Here is a 26,792-nt window from a genome sequence, read left to right as displayed (position 1 = left end):
CTGGGTCATTGAGCTCAATCCACTGGGGACCTTTGATGAATATGTACAACCAAATTTATTAAACCATGGGACAGTCATACATATGAAGGTTATATAATTGAAGTGAGGCCACAAAACCTTTGTTTTAGAACAAATGTATGATTTATTATCGATAAATGTTTGATTTGTATTATTCTATATCCTAAGATGTATAAAATATTGGGAGAATAAAAGAGTTTTCAAGTGGAAAAAGTTTAAGAAGCCCTGATATAGAGTAGCACTGTAGCACTGTTGCCCCATTGTTCATCGATCTGCTCGAGCGGGCACCAGTAACATCTCCATTGTGAGACTTGTTTTTACTGTTTTTAGCATATTGAATACACCAGCGGTAGCTTGCCAGGTTCTGCCTTGTGGGTGGGATACTCTTGGTAGATTTCCGGGCTATCCGAGAGGGATGGAGGAATTGAACCCAGGTCGGCTGCGTGCAAGGCAAACGCCCTACCTGCTGTGCTATCGCTCCAGTTCAATATAAAGTATACTTCAAAATTATACCCCTTTGTCATTTTTGGCTGAAAACTCCAGGTCTTCTCAGAGTTGGGGTGGGTAACCTCCCCCAATTACCCCATAGTTCCTGATGACCTGGTAGCCACACCCACATCCCACCACTGCTGCCATGTAAGCTCATCTACCAGTTTTGTTCCAGAGACACATAAATAAATCTTGAAAGAAATCAACTAGCCATAAAAAAATTCTCAGACAGCCATTCCATTTGAGACCTTCAGGGTAATCTCAGAGGGAGTGGGCCAGCTCTCACCCAAACCAAACCCCATCTGCCACTCCCACACCTCGATGCCAACACTGTGCCTCTGACCAGGCTGCCCAGGGAAATATTCTGGATTTGTGGTAGTGACATCTCCAAACTCTACAACACTAACATCCCAGTAGGAGCCCACCAGATTGGATGGGATGTAACGAAGAAGCCAACCAATCTCAATCAACAAAAATATTAGCACAGAAGCTTAACTTGTAACAACAGCTTAGTAAATCCTCAGACTTAATGTCCCCATGGTGAGATATAAAAATTTTCACAAATTTTCTCTACAAAAATAGTTTTTGATAGTTTTATTAGCCTTTTAGTGATGACAACCAATATTAAGTAAATTATTTTGGGCCTGTTACTGGACAGGCTCGTGAGGGATGTTTGGGAAAATGGAGGCAGTAGTGGAGAGAAGGTGACAGTGACGAAGGGTTGGTATTGGAATAGTTAATGCCTGTGACAAACCATCAGGAACAATTTTGTAAACTACAAAAGTGTTTAAATAAATTGGGGGGAAATAAAATTGTCCCCCTTTGGAGATTTCTATGCCAACCTGCCACCACCTGGGATGGCTGAATGACTTCTGGGGTGGAGAGATATTAACTTTCCAGTATTTATGGCAAATACTTAGAAATACTGGCTGGAGAAAACCTTCAGCAAAAGGTCAAGTACTCGGACACATAAGGTCAACACATAAGGGATAGTGAGCACACAAGAGGGTATAGAGAAGATAATAACAACTTTGCTGAAATATTTATGACCTATTTGGTGAGGGAGACAACCTGGCAGTTCTCAAGGCTAACACCTAACTCTGTACTCAGGGATCACTGATGTTGGGGTTCAGGGGACCAAATGGGGATCAAACCAGGCTCACCCCGTGCAAGGCAAGAGCCCTACATACTCACAACCCCAGTAAGCTGATACTTAATGTATCCACTTATTTTATTTACATATCACTATTGCCAACAGTATATCCACCATCCCAAAAAAATCTTTCAAGGAGATAAAAATGCAACTATATAGTAAAACAGAAATGACTAGCTAGCAAAACACTATAAAAGATGCTAGGGTTTTTTTAATTTTAAAATTTTCTCTGATGACTGGCTGAAGAAACTTTGGTACATCTACAAAATTGAATACTATGGAGCTGTTAGAAGAGATGAAGTCATGAAATTTGCTTATAAGTGGATAGACATGAAGAGTATCATGCTAAATGAAATGAGTCAGACAGAGAGGGACAGATATTGAAGGACTGCACTCATTTGTGGAGTATAAAATAACATCACATGAGGCTGACACCCAAGGACAGTATATACAAGGGCCAAGAGGATGCCCCATAGCTGGAAGACTGCTTCATGAGTGGAGGGGAGAAGGCAGATGGAATAGAGAAGGGTTCACTAAAAAAATGATGGCTGGAAGAATCAGTTGGGAGGGGAGATGTGTGCCAAAAGTAGATAAGGACCAAACACAATAACCTCTCAGTATCTGTATTGCAAACCATAATGCCCAAAAGTAGAGAGAGTATGGGGAATATTGTCTGCCATGGAGGCAGGGGGAGGGTGGGAAAGGGGGGGTATAATGGGGATATTGGTGGTGGGGAATGTGCACTGGTGGAGGGATGGGTGTTTGGTCATTGTGTCATTCTAGCTCAAACATGAAAGCTTGTAACTATATCTCATGGTGATTCAATAAAATTTTTAAAAAATTCTCTGTTTGTGCTTCCCAAAGGGTGCTCAGGGTTCCGGGACCACTCCTGGAGAAATTCAGTCAACTTACTCAGCAGTTCAATGCTAGAGACTGGGGATGCAGCACTGCTTAGACCCTATGGTACTGGGTTCCACTAGGGACACACCTGACAGTGTATGGTCCTACAAGGCTACACCCAGTGTTATTCAAGAGTCCCTGGAGTTCCCAGGACTAAACCTAGGTAAGATGCATTCCTTGCATTCATCCTGACCCTGAACTATTTCACTGTCCCCAGGAAGATATTACAGCAGAAATCCATAAGCAAATAATAGACTAAAATAATAAGGCAACAGGAAAGAAATGAAAAGATGTTGGAATAAAATCTCAGTAACAGCTCTAACATATTGAGGATTTATCATATGTCAGGCACAGAGTATATATTATGTCTACTAAAAAAAATTCCAGCAAAAATTAGGTGTTACCATATCACTATTATAAAATGGGCAGTAAGAATTCTGTGAATGAATTTGACCAAATCAACCAATTTCTTACAACTGTAATAAAAATATATTGTGGCCCCGGTGCCATCTTGCCGCACTCAGCAGTTAAGAAACCCGGCGGGCACCACAACACCGAAGAATGCTCCAGGCCCCATACTGAGCCAGTATCTCCGGGACACCCCAGATGGAGCAGGTGCAGTCTCCCCACCTTCTCCAGGTGGAATTCCAGCGACCATGAGCTTCTACAAACATGCTCTGGTATGTGGATTTCAGGACTATTCCTCCGAAGTACGAGGCGCTTATGCGGTAGCGTGGCCTTTCCTGACATGCAAAGAGAGCAATGAAAAATAAGTGATCTAGCGTCTGCCCCTGCCCAAAACTAGAGAGTGGTGACACGTGGGGCCCCACATGATGCGGGCCCCTTTTCCAGCGGCCCCTGTCCCCGCCCTGACGAGGCCCTGAGTTGCCACCCACCAATGTCTCCTGGCTCCTGAACGGCCGTGATCCCAGAGGTCCACAAATCAATCTCGGAACCCAGAGGCTTCTGGCAGAAATGCATCTGGACTGAGCACTAAACTATGGTGCCATGCCACCCCAGGTGGAGAAAGGTGTTTGTCCTTCCACCTTTTCTCCCCCGAGGCGTGGTGGCCGCCACCTTTTCAGAGCCTATTGGACAGCCAGGAATGAGACTTCAGTGACGTGATACGTGGGTCCTCACGGGTTGGGGGGTAGAACTGGTCCCTCTCCCTGCCCCGACGAGGTCCTGAGTTGCCGCCCACTAACGGCTCCTGGATCCTGAATGGCCATGTTCCCAGAGGCACACAGACCAATATCGGAACTCAGTGGCTTTTGGCAGAAATCCCTCCAGACTTATTACTAAAATATCAGAAATCATTGTATGACCAAGACTTAGACTGGAAAGCTTTGTACCTGTTCTCACAGTGATTCAATAAAAATAAAATTAAATAAAAAAATAAAGACGAAGCATCAATATATATATACATATATATATACATATATATATATAGTGGGATAGCCAAATAATATAACAGACAGATGCTGCTTGCCTAGCACACAGCTGACACGGGTTCTATCCTCAGACTGCTTATAGTCCCTGAACAGCACCAGGTGTAAGCCCTGAGCACCAGTCAAAAAAAACCAAAAAAACCAGAAGTTGTCTATCTGACTGTAAAACCTACTATATGCAGACTAACCTAAGGATAATTGCAAAGATGCAAAAATGCAATCATTACAAGTCACAAGTATAACATACAGACGTCAAACTTAAGATGTGGAAAATAAAACTGGAAGTATGGTAGACATTAGGAAGCTCATCTAATATAAAAGCTCAGAGGATAATAAAGATGAAAAGAAAAACAAGGTAACAGGAAAGAAAACTGGTAATCCTGAGAGATATAAGATCAAATTAAACAAAAAAAGCAAAATATTGGGTTAGAGAGACAGTACAGGGACTAAGGCACTTGCCTTGCAAATGGTCAATCCTGGTTCAGTTCCCAGCACTGCAGATGCCAGTGAGCACCTCCAGGACAATTCTTTGGGAACAGAGTCAGGAGAAAGCCCTGAGCACCACAGTGTGTGGCCAAATCAAAGAAAAACAAGACCCTAAAAAGTAACTTTCTAAAGTTACAAGAAGACCTGGGCAATACAGCTAAAAATAGCCTGTGAAAATTCTATAATGAAATAAAATGTAATAACAAGTTTAAAGCGTAAAAAAAAATCCTAGAATATTTTAGGCATAAAAAATGGTGATGTGTGAAGCCCTGGGTTCAGTCCCTGATGCAACACCACAAGGAAGAAAAGAAGGAAAGGGAAAAAGGAAAAAAAGAAAGACTCCCAAACAATAAATTAATTTATTGATTAAATTTGCTCTTATTCATAGACAATATGTGTGCACAACATTCAAATAACCTGTTGATAAATTATTAAAAATCCATATATTTAGCAAATTTGTGGGACCTAAAGTATTTATATGCAACTAGATATTAGTTCCATTATATGTAACTATATATTTTATTTTTATTTAGAGATGCTAACAGGGGCTAGAGCAATAGCACAGCAGGTAGGGCGTTTGTCTTACACGCAGCCGGCCTGGGTTCAATTCCCAGCATCCCATATGGTCCCCTGAGCACCGCCAGGGGTGATTCCTGAGAGCAGAGCCAGAAGTAACCCCTGTGCATTGCCGGGTGTGACCCAAAAAGCAAAAAAAAAAGAGAGAGAGAGAGAGGGAGAGATGCTAACAATAGGATATCAGGCATATAATGTCCCTATTCCAATTCCATAATAGTGACTGCATCTCTCCACCAATGACCCTAGGTTCTCTCCCAACCCCTCATCTTTCTCCCTGACAGACTTTTAAGTTTTTGTAGTTTGGATCCAATGCTTACAGAAGCATTAGTGCTTGTGTTTACATGCATTCAGATATCTCACCTTATATCAGAAATAAGCCCCAAGAACCCTATCCCTTGTCACTCTATTATTTCCAGACAACTTCTTGCTACCCCCATCCACTTCTCTCCTCCCCTGTTATTTTTTGGTTCTGTAATGTGGGGCCAAGGGTTTGCTCACTTTTGATAACTTCTGTTCCCTAGATATGCTATTCACATACCACATATTATGGAGACTAACAAGAATTTGTCCTTGTCCTTCTGACTTACTTTGCTTAGATCCTCCAATTTCATCCAAGATGCAGTGAATCTTACGATTTCACCATTCTTTGTGTCTTTATGGTATTCCATGTTGTTGTAATTATTTTTTATATATGAGAATCATTAGAAAATACGTAATTTTTTGGTTTTGTCCCACACCCAACTGCTTGAGGACCACCCCTGTCTCTGTGCTGGGGGATCACCCCCAGAGGTGCTGAGGGTGCCAGGGATTGAACTTTAACTTCTTGCTTGCAAAACATATGGGATATCCCTTTTGCCTAAGAATATAGTTTAATATTTCCCAATACAGTTAAAATCACTGTCCTGGAGGAAAATTAAATAAAAATACATAAAGTATTTATTCAGTAAGGTATAAAGCATCTATGAGGACTAGACAAGTAAAGAGGCATACTATATGTGTTCTAACCCATATATAGAACCCATATGTGGGTTCTAGAGTATTTATGCTCTAGACCATAAATTAATCAAATTAATCAATTATTTCCAGTTGACCTATAGAATCAGTTTTATTCCAAACAAAATCCCAATAACTTTGTTTTATTTTGGTTATGGTGCCACACACAGGAGTGCTCAGTGCACTCCTTGCTCTGTGCTTACTCCTGGCAATGCTTGGGGTGCCACATGGGTGCCGGGGACTGAACTTGCTATGTGCAAGACAAGCGCCCTACCCACTGTGCTGTCACTCTGGCCCCTAAATTGTAATAACTTTTCAAAATTCTCTTTTGGGGGAGTCTGTGATTACCTGGAATATTGTGTTGAGAAAGACCAGAAGGTCCTCTAGGTACCATGGCTGTCTAAGCGTTGGTTAAGAACAATTGTGAAGGTAGCTGCTTGGCCAAAGTTACCAACACCTAGTGACTGCCGCCTGATGATTACTGGAGGATGAGAGGACTCCTATGGTGTGTCTGAAGGTGAGCACTCCCCCACCCCCACCACACCCATCGCCAGCTGCTGAGTCATTAGTACATGTGCTGGGGAACAGACATGGTCTCCTCATACCTAATGACACTGCCACTTGGAGCTGCAAACACTCAAAACTGTTTCTCAGATTTAGTGCAAATACAGGGGGATAGAGGAACATCTTTCAGCCCTCAGCAATGTCACCACCTGCAATGAATACATCAGTCCATTCAGTTCTGCACGGGGAGACAGAAGAAATCCTTGATAATGTACTTGATTAAGGTGGAGGTCTTTAAGCATACAGTGGTTGACGGGGTGCTAGTGGGAAGATATTTCATTTTTCGAAACCAGGGATGCTTGGTACATCCCAAAACTTTAATGAACACCAGGATGGGCTGTCTTCTTTTCTTCAGGCTTCCCTTGTGACAAGTACTGTGAACCAAGGCAGGGAGATGATTGTCACGGGACTGGTGGTGAAAGGCTGGTGTGCCTTTTGCAGCCTGGGCACAATCACACAGAGCTATCTGCAGTGGAGAGCGTCTTCAATCTGCAGTGCAGCCCAGCACCCGCGCTACCAGCATACAGGATTCTCTTACTGACAGCCCCACCTGAATTATTTTCATTGCTATTCTTTGGGCTCCTTGCTCTGAACACCCCTCACCAAATCAACGAGGTGCTGGCAGGATAGTTGCAGAGTCACCAGGACTGAGTGACTGGATGTCCAGCCCTTATTCATTGAATCCTATGCCCTGAATCTGTAATTGCTGCAAATGTGCCAAACGTGCTTTCTGCCAGATCCTGTGGCTTTTGGCTGAAGACTGTTGTTCCAAGCCACTTCAGTAAAGAGCAGCTGTACCTGGCAAAATTAAATAGATAAATAAAATTATTTTCCCAATTTTCTTTGTTGTTGTGATGACTGCTGGGGGACACACTTGGTCGTGCTTACTGGGGGGTCAGACACTTGGTTGGAGTGTTCACCAGCAGACACGTGCTTGGTTTCAGTGCATTGGAAACCACAGACTTTTTGAGGTAGTGCTGGGGAATCCCAAAAGCAGTGCTGCCAGGCCTGCACTCAGAATGCAGAATGATGCTGTGGACTCCAGGCCTATGTCCACAGAGCTTGTGCTCTGCCAAGAACTACATTCTGTCCCTGGAGACCTCATTTCTTTCAAGTCTTCCACTAAAGGGAATGAAGCACATCAACATTACGGACAGTAAAATGCTTAACTCAAAGTCTACTGATTTTATTTAAGTGTTAATCAAATACCTCTTATATAAAACACCTCCTCAAAAATACTTTGACCAAAAATATTGCCTAGCCAAAATGACATAAAATTAACCATTAAAATCAGTAATGTCTTAGAATCCTTAATAGAAATACAAACTAGAAAACTGTGATGTGACATTCCTTCTAATTCCAACCTTTCTAAATGCCTTATATTCTAAGTTCTTCCTATATCTTGAGAATCTTTTTTTTTTTTAAATTGAATCACCATGGGACTGGAGTAATAGCACAGAGGGTAAGGCATTTGCCTTGCACGCGGCCTACCCAGGTTTGATTCCCAACATCTCATATGGTCCCCTGAGCAGAATTAAGTAGATAAATAAAATTATTTTCCCAATTTTCTTTGTTGTTGTGATGACTGCTGGGGGACTGTGATGACTGCCAGGAGTAATTCCTGAGTACAGAGCCAGGAGTAACCCCTGTGCATCGCCAGGTGTGATGCAAAAAGCAAAAAAAAAAAAAATGAATCATCATGAGATAATTACAAGCTTTCATGTTTGGGTTACACTCACACAATGATCCCTCCACCAGTGCACATTCCATTCCTCACCACCAATATCCCGGGTATACCCCCCTTTCCCACCTTCCCCCTGCCTCCATGACAGACAATATTCCCCATATTCTCTCTACTTTTGGGCATTATGGCTTGCAACACAGACACTGAGAGGTCATCATGTTTGGTCCATTATCTACTTTCGGCACACATCTCCCATCTCGACTGATTCTTCCAGCCATCATTTTCTTAGTGATCCCTTCTCTATTCCATCTGCCTTCTCCCCTCCACTCATGAAGCAGGCTTCCAGCTATGGGGCAATCCCCCTGGCCCTTGTATCTACTGTCCTTTGGTGTCAGCCTCATGTGATGTTATTTTATACTCCACAAATGAGTGCAGTTCTTCTATATCTGTCCCTCTCTTTCTGACTCATTTCACTTAGCATGATACTCTCCATGTCTATCCACTTATAAGCAAATTTCATGACTTCATCTCTCCTAACAGCTGCATAGTATTCCATTGTGTAGAGGTGCCAAAGTTTCTATATCTTGAGAATCTTTTTTTTTTAAATAAAAATTTTATTTTATTAAATCACCGTGTGGGAGATTACAATGCTTTCAGGCTTAGGTCTCAGTTATACAATGCTGAAACAACCATTCCTTCATCAGTGCCCATACACCACCACCAAAAAAAAAAAACCCACACAGTACACCTCCCATCCCGCCCCCCCACCCCCTAACTTGTAACTGATAAGTTTCATTTTACATTCTGTTTGCTTTGGTTACATTCAATATTTCAACACAAACCTCACTATTGTTGTTAGGAGTACCCCACTAGATTCAGACCTACTGTGAAGACAAATAAGGTTGCGCGGCCGCAGTAGCGGCCGCGTGGTTTTGAATTTCTGTACTTTGACACAAAGTCCAGGTAGATTTCTTCCAGATATTGGATCATTGCAGGCTTGAAAACCCAATCTGTGGTCGTCTTAATATGGCGGACACCGCGCCCTTCATCCCCGGAGAGAATGAGGTGAGAGAGAGAAATACCTTTCCCCTCCTGGGCGGGCACGGGGCCGAGGCTTAGTTCTCAGGCTGGAGACATTCTGCGAGGAGTTGCCCATGCCGAAAGAGGTTTTGCTGGGTCTGGATTCACGCTTGTGCAGCTGCGGAGAGGCCGCACATGCGTGCGGCCCCCAGGATCACCTCTCGGCGGTGGGAGGGGCCGGTGCCTCCCCTATATCTTGAGAATCTTAACTTCTAAATTAGTCAATCCTGGGTAGAGCCATGCCTACTTAAGGGATATAAATGGGAGAGGAAATGTTTTACCTTGACCCAAAAAATAGATCCATTCTGTCTTTTTCTGCAACTATTATTCTATAACTATCATTGTGTTGGCCTTTAGAAACCATGGAAACATTCATCTCTCCTATGATATTGAATGAGCATGGTCAATCATAGTACCTACCTCTCACTTTTACCTCATACATGATTGCAGGTACATGCTGTAATGTGCCATTAACCCCAGATTGGATGAACTGGACAAGAGGAATATCTAATTTTCATTAATATAACCCCTGAACGTGGTTTCATAATTTAGTCAGACCTCTTAAAAGACAATAGAAACATTCTAGTACTAAGATAAAAATATTTGATGCTGTCATGCTGCGTTATAAAATTAGACATAAATTAAAACAGTAAATAAAAATGTTGGAAGAGCACCACATTGAACTATAATTTAACTTTTCAGACACTTTTTTTTAATTTTTAAAATTTTATTGAATCACCGTGAGATAGTTGCAAGCTTTCATATTTGGGTTACAATCTCACAATGATCTAACACCCATCCCTCCACCAGTGCACATTCCCCATCACCAATATCCCGGGTATACCCCCCCTTACCCACCCTCCCCCTGCCTCTAAGGCAGACAATTTTCCCCATACTCTCTCTCTACTTTTGGGCATTATAGCTTGCAACACAGACACTGAGAGGTCATCATGTTTGGTCCATTATTTACTTTCGGCATGCATCTCCCATCCCAACTGGTTCCTCTAGCCATCATTTTCTTAGTGATCCCTTCTCTAGTCCATCTGCCTTCTCCCCTCCGCTCATGAAGCAGTCTTCCAGCTATGGGGCAGTCCCCATGGTTCTTGTATCTACGGTCTTTGGGTGTCAGCCTCATGTGATGCTACCCTACACTCCACAAATGAGTGCAGTCCCTCTATGTCAGACACATTTTCTTGGAAGCTGTTTGACATGAATATACCTTTATAGCAGTATTTCATCATCATATTAACATAATAGTTATTTTCATAAGGAATAAGGCAGCAATCTTTCAGCAGTTAATGTATTGGTACATAGAATATAATTTTGGTATAAATTTGTGATTATATTATAGGCATATTTGATGTATGTTTTATCATGATTGCATAATACTTGCATTTTTTCTGAATTCAGAGTTTTGTTCATTAATTTCATTTCACCTATGGAACAAATATAATCAGACCTGGCAAGGTAGCTCAGCAGTAGATTGCTTTGCATATTTGAGGTCCTGGATTTGATTTTCAGTACTACTGTAGCACTGTAGCACTGTCGTCCTGTTGTTCATCAATTTGCTCTAGTGGGCACCAGTAACATCTCATTATGAGGAGACTTGTTGTTACTGTTTTTGGCATATCAAATATGCCACTGGTAGCTTGCCATGCTCTGCCGTGTGGGCGGGATACTCTAAGTAGCTTGCCGGGCTCTCCAAGAGGGATGGAGGAATAGAACCTGAGTTGGCTGCGTGCAAGGCAAACACCCTATCCACTGTGCTATTGCTCCAGTCCAAAGAAACAAACCTAACCACTGTGAATGCTGATAGTACAGTGCCTTTGTTCTTTGCCATGGAGTTTCTGGCTGTAAGAACAGGGAGTCAACAAAACTGTTTTGATCAGAAGACTACTGCCCCTACTTAATGAAAATGTATTCAACTTTTTCCAGAAAAATTTAAGCAAGGACTATTTTTAATTTTCAGTATTCTGTATAAGCAATTTTTCTGCAAATATGTCTGGGTGCAAAAACTTGAGCTTGAGGGGCTAGAACGGGTAGAACCTTGCAGAGTGGGTAGTACAGAGGGTAGAATCTTGCACTTGGCCAACCCGGGTTTGATCCTTGGCATCCCGTATGGTTCCCGAGTACTGCAGGAGTGCAGAGCTGGGAGTGTTTTCCTCAGTGCAGAGCTAGGAGTAAATACTGAACACTGGCGGGTGTGGCCAAAGAAAAACAAAAATAAAACAAAAAACTTGGGACCGGAGCGATAGCACAGCGGGTAGGGCATTTGCCTTGCACGCGGCCGACCCGGGTTCAATCCCTGGCAACCCATATGGTCCCCCAAGCACTACCAGGAGTGCAGAGCCAGGAGTAACCCCTGAGCATTGCTGGGTGTGACCCAAAAAGCAAAAAACAAAAAAACAAAAAAACTTGAGCTTGAATATGAAATTCCTAACTCTAAGAAATTTCTACTGTGAAATTCCACAGGCAGAAAATGGAATAAAAAGATTTATGCAGTGAAAGGTGCTTGAGCAATGCCTTGAAAAAGAAAGCAAACTCGGGATGGGGACGTTTGGGTCCATACCTGGTGGTGCTTAGGGGTTACTCCAAGTTCTGTGCTCAGCAGTCACTCCTAGAAATGCCCAGGGATCATGTGGTTTCAGAGATTGAACCCATGCCTCTTACATGCAAAGCGTGATCTCAGTATCCTTTGAGCTCTTGCCAGGCGGAAAACAAGCCTCATGCACAAACAATAAAAGCCTATGTAGTAAATAGGGATTAAAGGATTTTAAAAGACAAAGTATTATAAAACAAAGGAACAGAATACAAATTCTTTAGAAACGAATAGCTACAATGAAATCAACAACGTAAGAGCCAAACATATGTAAAAATTTAATCACACAGTATAAAGCTAGCAATACTTGATCATTCAATATCCCCAACCAAGAATATAGCCCTTCTCAATTACAATCAAACATAAAGCCAAATTTAACTCAGAACTAAATAAGTTCACAGAGATATACATAACTACACTAATCTGAAGAACACACTGAAATCCTATACCATTTACACTCCCAACAAAAGAGAGAATATATCTAAGAAATAGATCCTCAACCATATCAGTTCGTATTGTTAAAAGTGGTTACTGAGGAAGAAGAGAAAATCTGACAAGCAAGTTGCCAAGGGCAGTAACTGCTGCCTGAAGAGAGAGAATGAAATTACTGACAATGATGGAGTGATTTCAGGAGGAAATGAAAAAAATCATGTATCAACGAAGAGAATTCTCACAAAGGAAAATAGTCACAGCTTACTCAGCTTTGATAATAAGCATTCTAGAAATAAATGTATTGCTTACAATGGAAAACAAATTATCAAATGCTTCCTTTTCAGCAGGTTCAACTTTAGAAGGGAGAAACTCCAAACAATAATAGTGAGTTTTGTATTGAAATATTGAATGCAATCATAGTAAAGTGAAAGTAAAGTGAAATTTAGCAGTTACACAGGTGGGGTGGGGGCTGGGGATGTGGGGAGGCAGGGTGGAGTTATACTGTGATTCCTGGTGGTGGAATATGTGCACTGGTGAAGGGATAGGTGTTCGAACATTGTATAACTGAGACTTAAACCTGAAAACTTTATAACTTTCCACAGGGTGATTCAATAAAAATAATAATAATAATATAAAATAAAAATGTATTGCTTACATTTGATTCAGAGGACATTAGTAACTAAGTCACCAAGAACTAGAAAAAAGCAGAACCAAGATATTGTTAAAAGATCATGGGATCAATGTGTCTGAGTAGGTTGTTAAAAATCTGTCTCATCATAGATGTGTGGACTATCAAGGAATACCAGGTTAGGTGTGGAGATCACCCAGGTCCTGATTATCCGGAACCCCTACATAAAAATAGATATATTAATATATATATATATTCTTAAACAGACATTTAATGATACAGTTATATCTATTTTTAACCTGTTCAGGTGAATCATTGTCTCTGACTCTTAATAGCTACATAAACACATTTAAATATAAACTAGCATTTGTTTTTGTTTAAATTTTTATTATAATTTAGTTAATATGATTGTAATTGTGTTAAAGGTTCTGATCTCCATAAACAGAAATTTACTGCACAGTCCTGCCATTGGAATGGCCATGGCCCTCCTCATTCCTGTGTCGTCTCTGGGTCATCATTCTTTTCACCCAACCCCTTTCCCCATTATTTTTTGTTATTTTGAAATTATAATTATAGTGATAGTGCCTTCTGTTATCTCCCTTAGCACCACCGCCATATGCCCAAGAATCTCCACTTGAAGAAAAAACATAGGCAAAATTCTATAGAATCTTAGCATCAAAGACTCTTCAAGTCTTTATACCTTTCATTAGCAAAGGTATAAAAAACAAAAATAAGTAAGTGAGACTACATGAAATTGAAAGACTTCTACAAGACAGAAGAAACTCAAGTTTAAATAAAAAGACACCAAATAGACTTGAACAAGATATATTCTTATATCTTCAGATAAAGAACACCCAAATCTGTAAAGCAAGCATAGAACTCAGAAAAAAATAATAAAAATAACCTCATCAAAAAACAGATAAATAGGGACCCTCTGTGCCTAAAGACTTTGATTCCAGAGATCTAACACATTCGGGCATCCAGCGCAGCATCTAATAGCAATGCACTGGGACTGCAAACTGGGCTACAACTCTGTGCTGCCCAGGGGTGGATTTTTTCCTCCCCACCCTGTCTTCCTGCACAGAAAACGGCGGCTTGGCGGCACCCACATGGCAGGCACCATCTTCTAAGACTCCAACCCCAGAGGTATTCGATTTTTACACTTGGGGCTCCCAGGGACTCATGGGAAGGGGGCGTAACCGGCACGCCCTCGGCCCAGATAAATTCGGAGCCGCTGAGCGTGAAGCAGACCCTCTGCGCCTAAAGACTTTGATTCCAGAGACTTCTTACAGCAATGCACTGGGACTGTGAGCTGGGCTATGCAATTTCTGGCAGAATTTTCCCTGGACTTTATACAGAAATCCAAAACCGACTTAACATCTATAATTGTCAGCAATGTGAAACGGCTCCTTTTGAACAGGTCTGACTTGGGAGGGAAACTCCAAATAATAACAGTAAGTTTTTGTTGAAATATTGAAGGTTATTAATGTAGCAGCCACCTCTCTGGACTGTGAACTAAGCAAAAGCCCCACGCTGGCCGACGTGGCGTGGCGTACACCATACTATGAGGCACGGGAAGGGGGATGAGGGGTCAAAAAAAAAAGGGAAAAGGAAAAAGAAAAAAAAAAGGGTTGTGTACTTGTAGCAGTGGGGCTACATATCTCTTCATTTCCAGCAATGGAAAACTAATTATCAAATGCTTCCTTGGTAGTAGGTCTGTCTCTCTTGGGTGGAAACTCCAACAACTATAGTGAGTTTTGTGTTGAAATATGGAATGTAATCAAGGTAAAGAGAAAATGAAGTGAAATTCATTAGTTATACTGTAGGGGGTAGGGGGTGGGGGCGGGGGGTATACTGGGGTTTTTGGTGGTGGAATATGGGCACTGGGTGTTTGAATATTGTATAACTGAGACATAAATCTGAGAACTTTGTAACTTTCCACATGGTGATTTAATAAAAAGTTTAAAAAAATAATAAAATAAAGATCTCAGCAGAACACACACACAAAAAAAATAGATAAATAACAAGATGCTTCCACAAAGAAAGCATATGAATTCCAGTAAGCCAGTGGAAAAGTGCTAATTACTACTTAATATCAGGAAAACACAAATCTAAGCTAGTATTTGGAAGGAGTAAACCTCTTCAATATATTGATGCTTCCCCTTTCAGTACTACAAGGAGACAGAATACATAAGTGTAACTTCTTAGTGATTAGTGATGGTAATAAGGAATCTAAAACTGAGAGTTTTAAAATAATACTTCCCATTCTGCACCTCTACTTGTTTATCTGACATCTGGACAAACTGGTAAGAGAGCCTGAGTGCTTACAGAGAAAGATTTAAACCAAACAACTCTGTCTACACACAGAAACCCTCTCCCACGCCTCCCTCCCTCCTTCTCTCTCTCCCTCCTTTTCTCTCTTTCTCTCTCTCACACACACTACACACACACTATTCCTCCTTTCTTTACTCTCTCAAGCCATTTTAGACTGCCTTACATGCCTACCCCAATATCCCAGAAATTCCTATCATGTACCTAATCAACTAACCTTTTTATACACTCTTGTTATATATAGTATCAATAATCTCAACATATAAAACATACTGAAAAAGAATCGTAGGCTCAGATCTCCGCCCAGACGAGACCTGGAGCGGCCTCACACAAACGGCTCCTCTGCTCCTAAAAGACCATGATCCCAGAGGCCTACTAACTACTTTCAGCACCCAGCGGTTTTTTACAGAAATGCCTCTAGATTGTGAACTGAGCTATGACCCCATTCCGCTCCGGGAGGGGAAAGATTTTTCTCTCTCGGCCTTTCCTTTCCGTGGTGGCGGCAGTGGTGGCCGCGTGGCAACCACCATCTTATAGAGCCCACTAACCAGAAGTATGAGCTTTCAGTGACACAACTTCTGGCAGAAATTTCTCTGGACTTAATTACTAAGATACCAGAAATCCAAAACCGCGTGACCTCATATGCTCTTCATTCTCAGCAATGGAAAACAAATTATCAAATGATGCCTTTTCAGCATGTTTGATTGATGGAGGAAAATTCCAATTAATAACAGTGAGTTTTCCTGCAACGGGGGGGTGGGCAGAACCAGCCCTGCTTCCTGCCCTAATGAGACCCCAGCGACCTCCCATGAACAGCTCCCCCACTCCTGAACAGTCATGATCCCAGAGGCACAAAAACCAATCTCGGAATGCAGAGGCTGCTGGAAGAAATATCTCTGGTCTTAATACCAGAATCCCAAAACTGGGCGGCCAATTTCATGACTGTGCAACATCATATGCTCATTATTATCAACAATAGAAAACATACGATCTAATGATGCCATTCTGACACGTCTGACTGTTGGGGGGGAAACTCCAAATAATGATAGTGAGTTTTTGGTCAAAAATTGAATGTTATAGCAATGAGAGAGTTCGCTGAAAATCATGTGCCACACAGGCAGAGGGGGAGAGGGAGGGATAGTGTCTGGGGTTCTTGGTGGTGGATCATGTGCACTGGTGAAGGAATGGTGTTTGATCATTGAATGACTGAGACTTGATCCTGAAAGCCCTGTAACTGTTCTCACGGTGTCTCAATTAAAAAGCATAAAATAAAAAAATTTTTAAAAAAATTTAAAAATAATAATAATAGTGAGTTTTCTGTTGAAATATTGAATATAATCAAAGTATAGAGAGAGTAAAGTTAAGATCAGTAGCTACACAGGTGGGGGTGGGGTGGGACGGGAGATATACTGGGGTTCGTGGTGGTAGAACATGTGCACTGGTGAAGGGATGGGGGTTTGATCATTGTATGACTGAGACTTAAACTTGAAAGCTTTGTAACTTTTTTCATGGTGATTCAATTAAAAAATAAAATAAAATAAAAAAATAATAAAATCTGGTTTATAGAAACCATTGTCTTGGGGTTTACACAATCTAAGGGCTGACTTTCTTGTTTTTTTTTTAGCTGGCTTTTTCCCGTTCTTATGGCAGAACATGTTGCTAAAGTGTATCAATATATAACCAAGGAAAATATCACAAAACTATGTAACTATACAAAAACATCACTGAAGTGTAGAAACCCAGTACATTCTAAACTTATGTATTCTGAACATTCCTGGATATTTTTCCATGTATGTTTCCTTTTAGAGACCTATAAAAATCTGTTGCTTGTTTAATAAAGATGTTGCATGAACATTGCTAAAAAAAAGATTGAACAGAAAAAAGAAGAGTCATAGGCTCAATTTTTTATTTACCTATCAAACTTTGAGGCAATTGTATAAAACAACTATCTAGACACAACAGATCTTGTCAAGCAGAATTTTTTTTTGTTTTTTGTTTTTTGGGAGGGTCACACCGGACAATGCACAGGGGTTACTCCTGGCTCATGCACTCAGGAATTATTCCTGGCAGTGTTTGAAGGACCATATGGGATGCTGGGAATTGAACCTGCAAGGCAAACACCCTGCCCGCTGTGCTACTGCTCCAGTCCAAGCAGAGTTCTTGATCCACTCAAGTTTTACACTGCCCATAGACTCTATTTCACCATATCATCAAGAAGCTACTTCATATTCTCCAGTTAGCACGGGAAGTCATTCTATAAAGTTCCTTTCTTACAAAACAGCTTTCCATGCTTAGAAGATTTTCTAAAAATCACTAAAAGCAAAATAAATAAATAAATAAATAAATAAATAAATAAATAAATCACCAGAAGCAACAAGTAAATGAATATTTTAATGATTCCTTAGTGGAAGAAAACGTTAAAAACCAGAAGTCACACAGAAAACAAACTGTTAGCATTAAAAAAATTTAATTGAATCACCGTGAATTACAAAGTAATAGAATTTCATGCATAAAATGTTCCAATACCACTCATCACCAGTGTCCTCTTCCCTCCAACAATATCACCCATTTCCCTCCCACCCCCAGCCTGCCTCTATGGCAGGCAATTTTTTCCTTCTTCTTTTTGCTTTTTAGGTATTGTGGTTTACAATACTGTTATTGATAGGTCTCATGCATATCACTTTACCTCATTTCAGTACTCAGACCTCATTGAGAGTGACCATTTCATCATCGTTGTAGTGGTCCTGTCCGTAGAGTGGTGAGCTCCTAAGGACCAGTTCTCCAGCTGTTCATTTCTATTGTCTTTGGGCATTAGTTATTCCCTACTACGTTTCTTTAAATCCTGCATAAGAGTGCAATCAGTCTGTGTCTGTCCCTCTCCCTCTGACTCATTTCACTCAGCTTGATACTCTCCAGATCTATCCAGGTATCTGCAAATTACATGACTTCATCTTTTCTTATGACCAAGTAGTATTCCACTGTATATATGTACCACAGCTTCCTTATCCAGTTACCTGTTCTTGGATGGTTGGGTTGTTTCCAGGTTTTGGCTGCTGTTAATAGTGCTAGTGCTATAATGAACATAGGAGTGAGTGCAGAGGTCTCTTTTGCATTGTATTTTTGAATACTTAAGGTATATTCCCAGGAGTAAAATACCTGGATCAGATGGAACCTCAATCCCTAGTTTTATGAGGAATTTCCATATCTCTTCCAAAAATGTTGAACAAGTTGACATTTGTACCAGTAGTAAATGAGGGTCTCTTTTCCCCACAACCATTTCAACAGTAGTTGTCATTATTTTTTATCAGTGTCAATATTTTCAGTGTGAGGCAACATCTAGCTGCTTTGATTGCATTTCCCTGATGATTAGTGATATAGTGCATTTTTTCATAGGCCTTTTGACCATCTGTATTTCTTCTTTGAGAAGTTTCTGTTCATCTTCTCTCCTCATTTTTTGATAGGGTTGAACTTTCTTCTTGTAAAGTTCTACCAGTGCTTTATACATCTTAGATATTAACACTTGATTAGATGAGTGGCTGGCAAATAAATTATTTCAATCTGTAGATTGTCTTTGTATTCTAGTCATCGTTTCAGGTGCAGAGAGTTCTTAATTTAATGTAGTCCCTTTTGTTCCTCTTTTCCAATTGCTTGGTCAGTGGAGTTTCATCTTTAAAGATGCTTCAATGTCATGGAGAGTTCTGCCTGTTATCCTCAATGTACCTGATAGATTTAGGTCTGATATCAAGATCTTTAATCCATTTTTCTTGAGCTTTGTCATGACATTAGAAGAGGTCTGATTTCTTTTTTTTTTTTTTTTGCATGTGGCTGGCCAATTTTCCCAGCACTACTTTCTAAAGAGGCTTTCCTTGCACCACTTCATATTCTTTTGTTCCTTTATCAAAGATGAACTGATCACATACGTGAGGGTCAGCCTCTGGATTTTCAATTCTATTCCATTGATCTGAGGGTCTGTCCTTATTTTAGTACCATAACATCTTACTTACTACCACTTTGTAGACAGTTTAAAACTTGAGACAGTTATGCTTCCCATATTATTTTTGCCAAGTATTGCTTTGGATATTCAGGGATAGGTATTGTTCCGTATGAACTTCAGGAGTGTTTGATTTAGACCTTTGAAATATGTTATGAGTATCCTTATAGGAACTGCATTAAATCTGTGTAATGCTTTGGAGCATGGAAGAGCCTGGCAAGCTACTGGTGGCATACTTGATATGCCAAAACAATAACAACTACGGTCCTCATTCCCCTGATCCTTGAAAAAGCCCCAATATGCCATTGGGCTACACTAATATGCGACAGGGATGAATGGAGACGTTACTGGCGCCCGCTCGAGCAAATAAATGATAGTGATACAATGCTTTTGAAAGTATAGTCATTTTCATGAAGTTAATCCTCCCAATCCATGAGCAGGGGATATATTTCCAGTTTTCATGTCCTCTTTTATTTTGTTAAGTAGTGTTTTGTAATTTTATTTGTAGAGGTCTTTCACCTGTTTAGTTAAGTGATTCTTAAGTACTTGGTTTTCTGAGGCACAGTTGTGAATGAGATTATATATATATGTATATATATATGTGTGTGTGTGTGTGTGTGTTCTATTTCACTATTTTCTATTTGTATATAATACAGCCATGGACTTTTGTATGTTAATTTTGTAGTCTGCCACTTTACTTTGCAAATCTATTGTTTTAAGGAGCCTTTAATATAGTCTTTAGGGTTCTCTAAGTATCAGGATCCTCAAATAGTGAGGATCCTGATACTTAGTTCTTTTGTGGATGCTCTTGATATCTTTCTCTTGCCTCATTACTATGGCAAGTACTTCCAATACTACATTGAATAGAAAAGGTGAGGATGGGCAACCTTTTCTTATGCCTGATCTTAGAGAGGCAGCTTTGTGTCTTTCTCCACTGAGTTTGCCATGGGCTTGTGGCAAATGGCTTTGACTATTCTGAGGAAAGTTCCGTCAATTCCTATTTTTTGAGAGTCTTTATGATGAATCGGTGTTGGATATTGTTAAACGCTTTCTCTGGGTCTGCTGATTTAATGCATCGCATTGAAAGACTTACTTGCATTAAACCCTTCTGCTTCCCTGGTGTGAATTCCACTTGGTTGTGGTGTATATTGTTTCTGATGAGTTGCTCAAATCAGTTTGCAGTATTTTGTTGAGGATCTTTGTATTTATGTTCATGAGGAATATCAGTAAGTAATTCTCCTTTTTTTTGTGCTGTCTCTGTCTTCTTTTAGTATTTTGCTTCATAGAAACTGTTAGGGAGTGTTTTTTTTTTTCAATTTCCTGAAAGAGCCTGAAAAGGATTGGCAGTAGCTCTTCTTTAAAGGTTTGAGTCCATCTAGGCCTGGGCTTTTGTTTGGGGGAAGATTTTTGATTGCCATTTTTATTTCCTCAATTGTGATAGATCTTTTAAGGTGTTCTGTATCTTTTCGGTTCAGTCTTGGGAAGTTATATAAAGCCAAGAACTTATTTATTTTGTCTAGATTCTCTTGGTTTATGGCATAAAGACTTTCAAAGTCATCCCTGGCAATTATTTGAATTTCTGTTGTATCAGATACAACAGAAATTTCCCATTTCATTAATGATTTGGTTAATTGGGATTTATTCACTCTGTGAGTTTTATTGTGGTTTATTGATATTAAATTTTCCAAAGAACCAGCTCTTGGCTTTATTAATCCTTTGGATTATTTGGTTTTCTTTTGTATTCCAATTCTTTAATTTCTTCTCCAAATTTTATTATTTCCTTTTCCTGGTTGCTTTTAGATCCTTTAGTTGGTCGTTTTCCAGTTTCTTAAGTTTCTCAGTTATTTATGTGAGTCATTTCTTATTTCCAGATGAATGCTTGCATAGATATGAACTTTTGTCTTAGCACTGCTTTTGCTGTGTCCCACAAGTTTAAATAGCTTGTGTCATCCCTGTTTGTTTCCAGAAGTATACTTATTTCCTTCTGCTTTCCTCTTTGAAACCACTAGTTCAGCGATGAGCTAATTTCCAGGTGTCTAAGTTATTTCTCTTTTTCTATTTATGATTAATTTCCATTTTCAGTGCATCATGGTCTGAGAAGATAGTTACTATGATTTCTGTCTTCTTGACTTTATGGAAGCATATTTTGTGGTCCAGCATGTGGTCTATCTAGGAAAATGTCCCATGTGCGTTGGAGAAGAATGTGTATTTGAGAGTTGGGGGACAAAAAGCCTTATATGTCTCTTCTAAACCTTTGCCTTCTATTTCATCCTTCAAACTCAGTTGCCTTGCTAAATTTTATTTATTATTATTTTTATTTATTTATTTATTTTTTGCTTTTTGGGTCACACCCGGCGATGCTCAGGGGTTACTCCTGGCTCTGCACTCAGGAATTATCCCTGGCGGAGCTCAGGAGACCATATGGGATACTGGGAATCAAACCTGGGTCAGCGCGTGCAAGGCAAACGCCCTACCCGCTGTGCTATCATTCCAGTCCCTCCTTGCTAAATTTTAGTCTAGTTGATTTATTGAGATGTGTCAGAGCAGGGTTGAAGTATACAACTATTACTGTGTTGTTATGTTTTCCTTCAAGTCTGTTCATTTTAAGTATTTTGCTGGTCCCTTGTTAGGTGCATATAAATTTAGTTCTTCATGATTTATCTATCCCTTGATAAATTAATTATGCCTGTCATAATTTTTGGAGGCTGAATTCAATGTTATCTTACAAGTATGACCACCCCAGCCTTTTTGTGGGTGTTGTTAGCTTGAAATATGGTCTTCCAATGTTTGACTTTGGGTCTGTTTGCCTTTACTATTAAAATGTGTTTCTTGAGGGCAGCAAAAGGTCGGATTCTATTTTCTAATCTATCCTACCACCACTCTTTGTTTCTTAATTTGTGCAGAGCACTGATATTGAGTGAGATTATTGCCATGAAGTTTTGTGTTATCTTTCTGTAGAAATTTGGTGTGTTTATGAGATTTATCTTGTCATAAAGAAGCCCCTTCAATTCTAGTAAAGTTGATATTGAGTCTGTGAAGTTTCAGAGCTGTTGTTTACTCATAATGTTCTGCGTGTTCCTTCAAATCAATAAAAGTATGGCTGGGTAAAGTATTCTTTGGAAGGCATACATTTCATTGAAGGTTTTTGGTTGTTTGGTTGGTTGGTTTTACTATATCACACTATTGTCTTTGGGCTCACAGGGTCTCATTTGATAAATCTGCAAATCTTAAGATGCTCTTTTGTATGTGATTACTTTCATTGATCATGCTGTTTTCAGTATTCTACTTCTATCTTTTGCTTTTGTCATTTGGATGTCTTGGAGTGCCTTTATTTGGATCTTTTTTAGCAGGCACTCTTCAGGCCTCTTGAATCTGGGTACATGTGCACATCAGCTCTGGAAACTTATCCTTTTTTTTTTTTGCTTTTTGGGTCACACCCAGCAATGCACAGGGGTCACTCCTGGCTCATGCACTCAGGAATCACCCCTGGGGGTGCTCAGGGGACCATATGGGATGCTGGGATTTGAACCCGGGTCGGCCGCGTGCAAGGCAAACACCCTACCCGCTGTGCTATCACTCCAGCCCCTGGAAACTTGTCCTTAATGATATTTTTAAAATTTTTATTAGTAAATCACCGTGAGATAGTTACAGACTTACAAACTTTCATGCTTGCATTTCAGTCATACAGTGATTGAGTACCCATCCCTCCACCAGTGCCCATTTCCACCACCAATGGTTCCAGCATCCCTCCCCCGACCCCCACCCCATTGCTTCTGTATCAGAATTGCCTTATTGGGCTTTTGGGACCCCAATGATATTATATTTTTTGTATGTAGGAGCACCTATTTATACAGCCATTGGTTAAGCTGATTGGACATGAACTCCACGTTACATTTTTTTTTATTTTTAATTTTTACAAGTTAGTTCACAATGTTTGATTACACTCAATATTCAAACACCAATCCAAACACGTTTACACCTTCCCACCACCAAATTCAGGATGTTGCCATCCCAAGCCCCAATCCCTGTCCCAAAACACAACCGAAATAGTATATTTCGTATTTTCTGTTATGAAGAATTGCTGAACATGCTTACAAAAAAAGTGTTCATATAGGAAACAGTGAAGATTGTTCTATTTTGGCAGGAGTCATTAAGACATCCTATAGGATATCACTAACATGTTGTTAAAGTTTGGATGATGTGAGCTTTGGTATATATATCTGAAAATATGTATATATGCATATATATTTCCCTCTATGATTTGTTGCCTACCATCTGAACCCCATCAAATATGGTGTGGTAATTATGAAGAATGGATAGGGAGTGTTTTATGATGTGTTGCGTGGCTGCAAAAGCAGCCGTGTGGTCCAGGAAAATGTTTACTCATATGTGAGGTTCAGCCCAAGTGCATGAGGAGCTGCCTTGAGTGTGGGGGTTTTTGGCTGCCGGGGCTGGGTCCCCTGGGGTTGGGAGGACTCTCACCCACCCACCTCTGGGGCGCCCTGTGTGAAACAGCCTGGCGTGGAGTCTGGTGGCATGGTTATGGGGGCCTCATGTTATACTTCCTTTTGGGAGAAGGCAGCCATGGAATCTGGACAGTGGCCAATGATGAGATTATCCAGCAGGAGGTGGCTTATGGGTGTGACCCCTGGGTCACCAGAGACTGGTGAAAGCGGGCAGAGGATCTCCGCTCCTCATCCCGTTAAGCCAAGAGTCCAAGGTCACAAAGTTCCACATTACCTGGGTTCTGTAGGACTTCACTCATGCATGAAGCTTGGCCTAAGCACATGAGGAGCGGCCTTGAGCGTGGCAGCGGTTGAGTTGTAGAGATTTTTGGCTGCTGGAGCTGGTCATTTGGGGTGGGGAGGGCTCTCACCCGTCCCCCTCTGGGGCGCCCCGTGTGAAATTGCCTGGCATGGAGTCGAGTGGCATGGTTATGGGGGCCTCATGTTATGCTCCCTTTGAGGAGATAGGATGATGATCTGGATCATCTGGCCTTGTGATCTGGACGGTGGCTGATCTCCACATTACTTTTTAAAAAATTCTATTCTGAATGTTAATTTTATTATTTTGTTATTATTTTTCCGCTTTTTTTGATTCATTGTGAGATACAGTTACAAAGCTTTCATGTTTGTGTTTCAGCCATACAATAATCAAACACCCATCCCTTCACCAGTGCACATTTTCCACCACCAAAATCCTCAGTATTTCCGCCCCCAAGCCCCCGTTCCAACCCGTCCCCTGCCTGTGTTGAACTTATATAGCTGAGCCGGAGGTGTTTTGTGGGTGTATCTCTGACATACCTAACTTTGGTTGTTTAATTTCTTGGTAAACTTGATCCCAAGTTGTTGGGGTCCTGCCAAAGGCACAATGGCAATTTTGGGGTATCAGGAAGCCTGAAGGCACTATCAGGCTGCTGATGAGCTCGCCCCACAGGTACAGGTTGACCTGATGTTGGCGCCATACTCCCAGGGACCCCAATGATTCTTATGTTGTTCCTCTTAAATTCATCCCAGGGTTCTCTTGTCTACTGTTCATTTATTTTAAGGCTTTTTTCCATCTCTGTTTTCTGGAGGTTTTCTGCATCTCATTTTGGAACTCACTGATTTTGTTACCAGCTACTGTTACTCTGTTGCTGAGACAGGTCAGTGAGTTTTTCACACACACACACACACACACACACACACACAAACACGCACACACAGCCTCAGCTCAACCCCAAGAAGCCATTTAAGCTTCAATTATGGCACTTTTTGACAGGCCAGTTGCTGGCTCAGAATCAACAGAGCTTCGCCCAAATGGGACTTAATCCCTAAAGTTAAAGAACAAGGAGTGACAAGGATCCAAAAGGGCTCAGTTCTGTGCCTGACAGAAAGAGACAGGGAACTGACAGTCCTCAGCACAGGCAGGGTAGAGTTGTCTCCAGGTCACAGCAGGGAGAGATTCTTCCCAAGAAAGCACCTAAGGAGTGACTAGACCAGAGGAAGCAGCAGGCAGTAGATACCCCAGTGGTGACTTCCACCCATCAGTCCATGATTTGGAGCAGCCATACCCAAATGTAAAAATCCCCCTGTAGCTATGAAGATTAGCTTGATAAGTAGCTGTTATTGTGTACACACTAACACAATCTTCAGGCACTCATAAATAAGGTGCTCTATGATGTCACATCAATTGCAAGACACCAGCACTTGTGAACCTTAGGCCAGAACCCAGGCGATCTGGATCTTGGTGCTATAATGCAACATTATTAATAAAGAGGCTGTGATAAAAAGAGATTTCCGGAGGGGTTCCCAAATGCTTCTCAAGAGGCTATAGGTCTCACCAGCAATTCTGGGCGAACTGGATTGGTGGATCAACACAAGGGCCTGCTACTGTGATGCGGCTCTGCCTGGTGGTGCTGGGAATTACTGGGCCACCCAGCAGTGCTCTGGGCCTCCAGGCCACACCAAAAGGCATTTGAGGGCCCTATGACTGCACCTTGCAATGGTCAGGGAATAATGCAGTGCCCAGAATTACACCTAGGTCAGGTGCATGCCTAGCAGAGAACAGCTGTATTATCTCCCAAGCCCTAAAAACTCCAAAAATAGGACCCTTTGCTCCTAAAGACTATGATCCGAGAGGTCTTCTAACCCATTTTGGCACCCAGAGCAGCTTCTTGCAGAAATGCATCTAGACTGTGAGCTGTGCTACAGCCCTGTATTGCCCAGGGAGGGATTTTCCCTCTCTACCCTGTTTTCCTCCGAGGAAAATGGCGGCGGCGGCAACACCCACGTGGCGAGAGTCACCTCCTAAGACTCCCAACCCAGAGGTATGAGTTTGCAGTGATGTGACTCGTAGGCAATCATGGGATGGGGGGCATTACCGGCATGCCCCCCACGCAGATAAGATCCAGAGCTGCCTCGCGCAAAACGGACCCTCTGCTCCTAAAAACTATTATCTGAGAGGTCTTCTAACCCATTTTGGCACCCAGAGCGATTTCTTACAGAAATGCATCTAGACTGTGAACTGAGCTAAAATATCAGAAATCCAAAACCGAGCTCATAGTCTTCATTCTCAGCAACGAAAAGAAATTATTAAATGATGCTTTTTCAGCAAGCCTGATTGTTGGGGGAAAATTCCAAACAATAATAGTGAGTTCTCGGGGCTGGAGTGATAGCACTGCGGGTAGGGCTTTACTCAGATCTGATGTAGTGCTAAACAGTCTTAGACAAAACAGCTGAAAACATCTGTTTCATCTAAGCTAGTTCTCAAGGTATACTGAATGACCTTTTAAAAAACAAATATCAGGGGCTGGAGCGATAGCACAGCGGGTAGGGCATTTGCCTAGCATGCGGCCGACCCGGGTTCGATTCCCAGCATCCCATATGGTCCCCTGAGCACCGCCAGGAATAATTCCTGAGTGAAGAGCCAGGAGTAACCC

General features: G+C 41.2%; 2 pseudogenes; one reads left to right on the top strand and one right to left on the bottom strand.

Moving 5' to 3' along the window:
* The window catches only part of LOC129403439 (uncharacterized), a 575,036-nt pseudogene that overhangs the window by 51,392 nt on the left and 496,852 nt on the right, over positions 1-26,792 (bottom strand).
* LOC101544806 (eukaryotic translation initiation factor 6-like) lies at positions 6,456-7,181 on the top strand (annotated as a pseudogene).

Source organism: Sorex araneus, chromosome 3, assembly GCF_027595985.1.
Source record: "Sorex araneus isolate mSorAra2 chromosome 3, mSorAra2.pri, whole genome shotgun sequence".
NCBI classification, from domain to species: Eukaryota; Metazoa; Chordata; class Mammalia; order Eulipotyphla; family Soricidae; genus Sorex; species Sorex araneus.
This window is presented reverse-complemented; position numbering and strand designations above follow the sequence as displayed.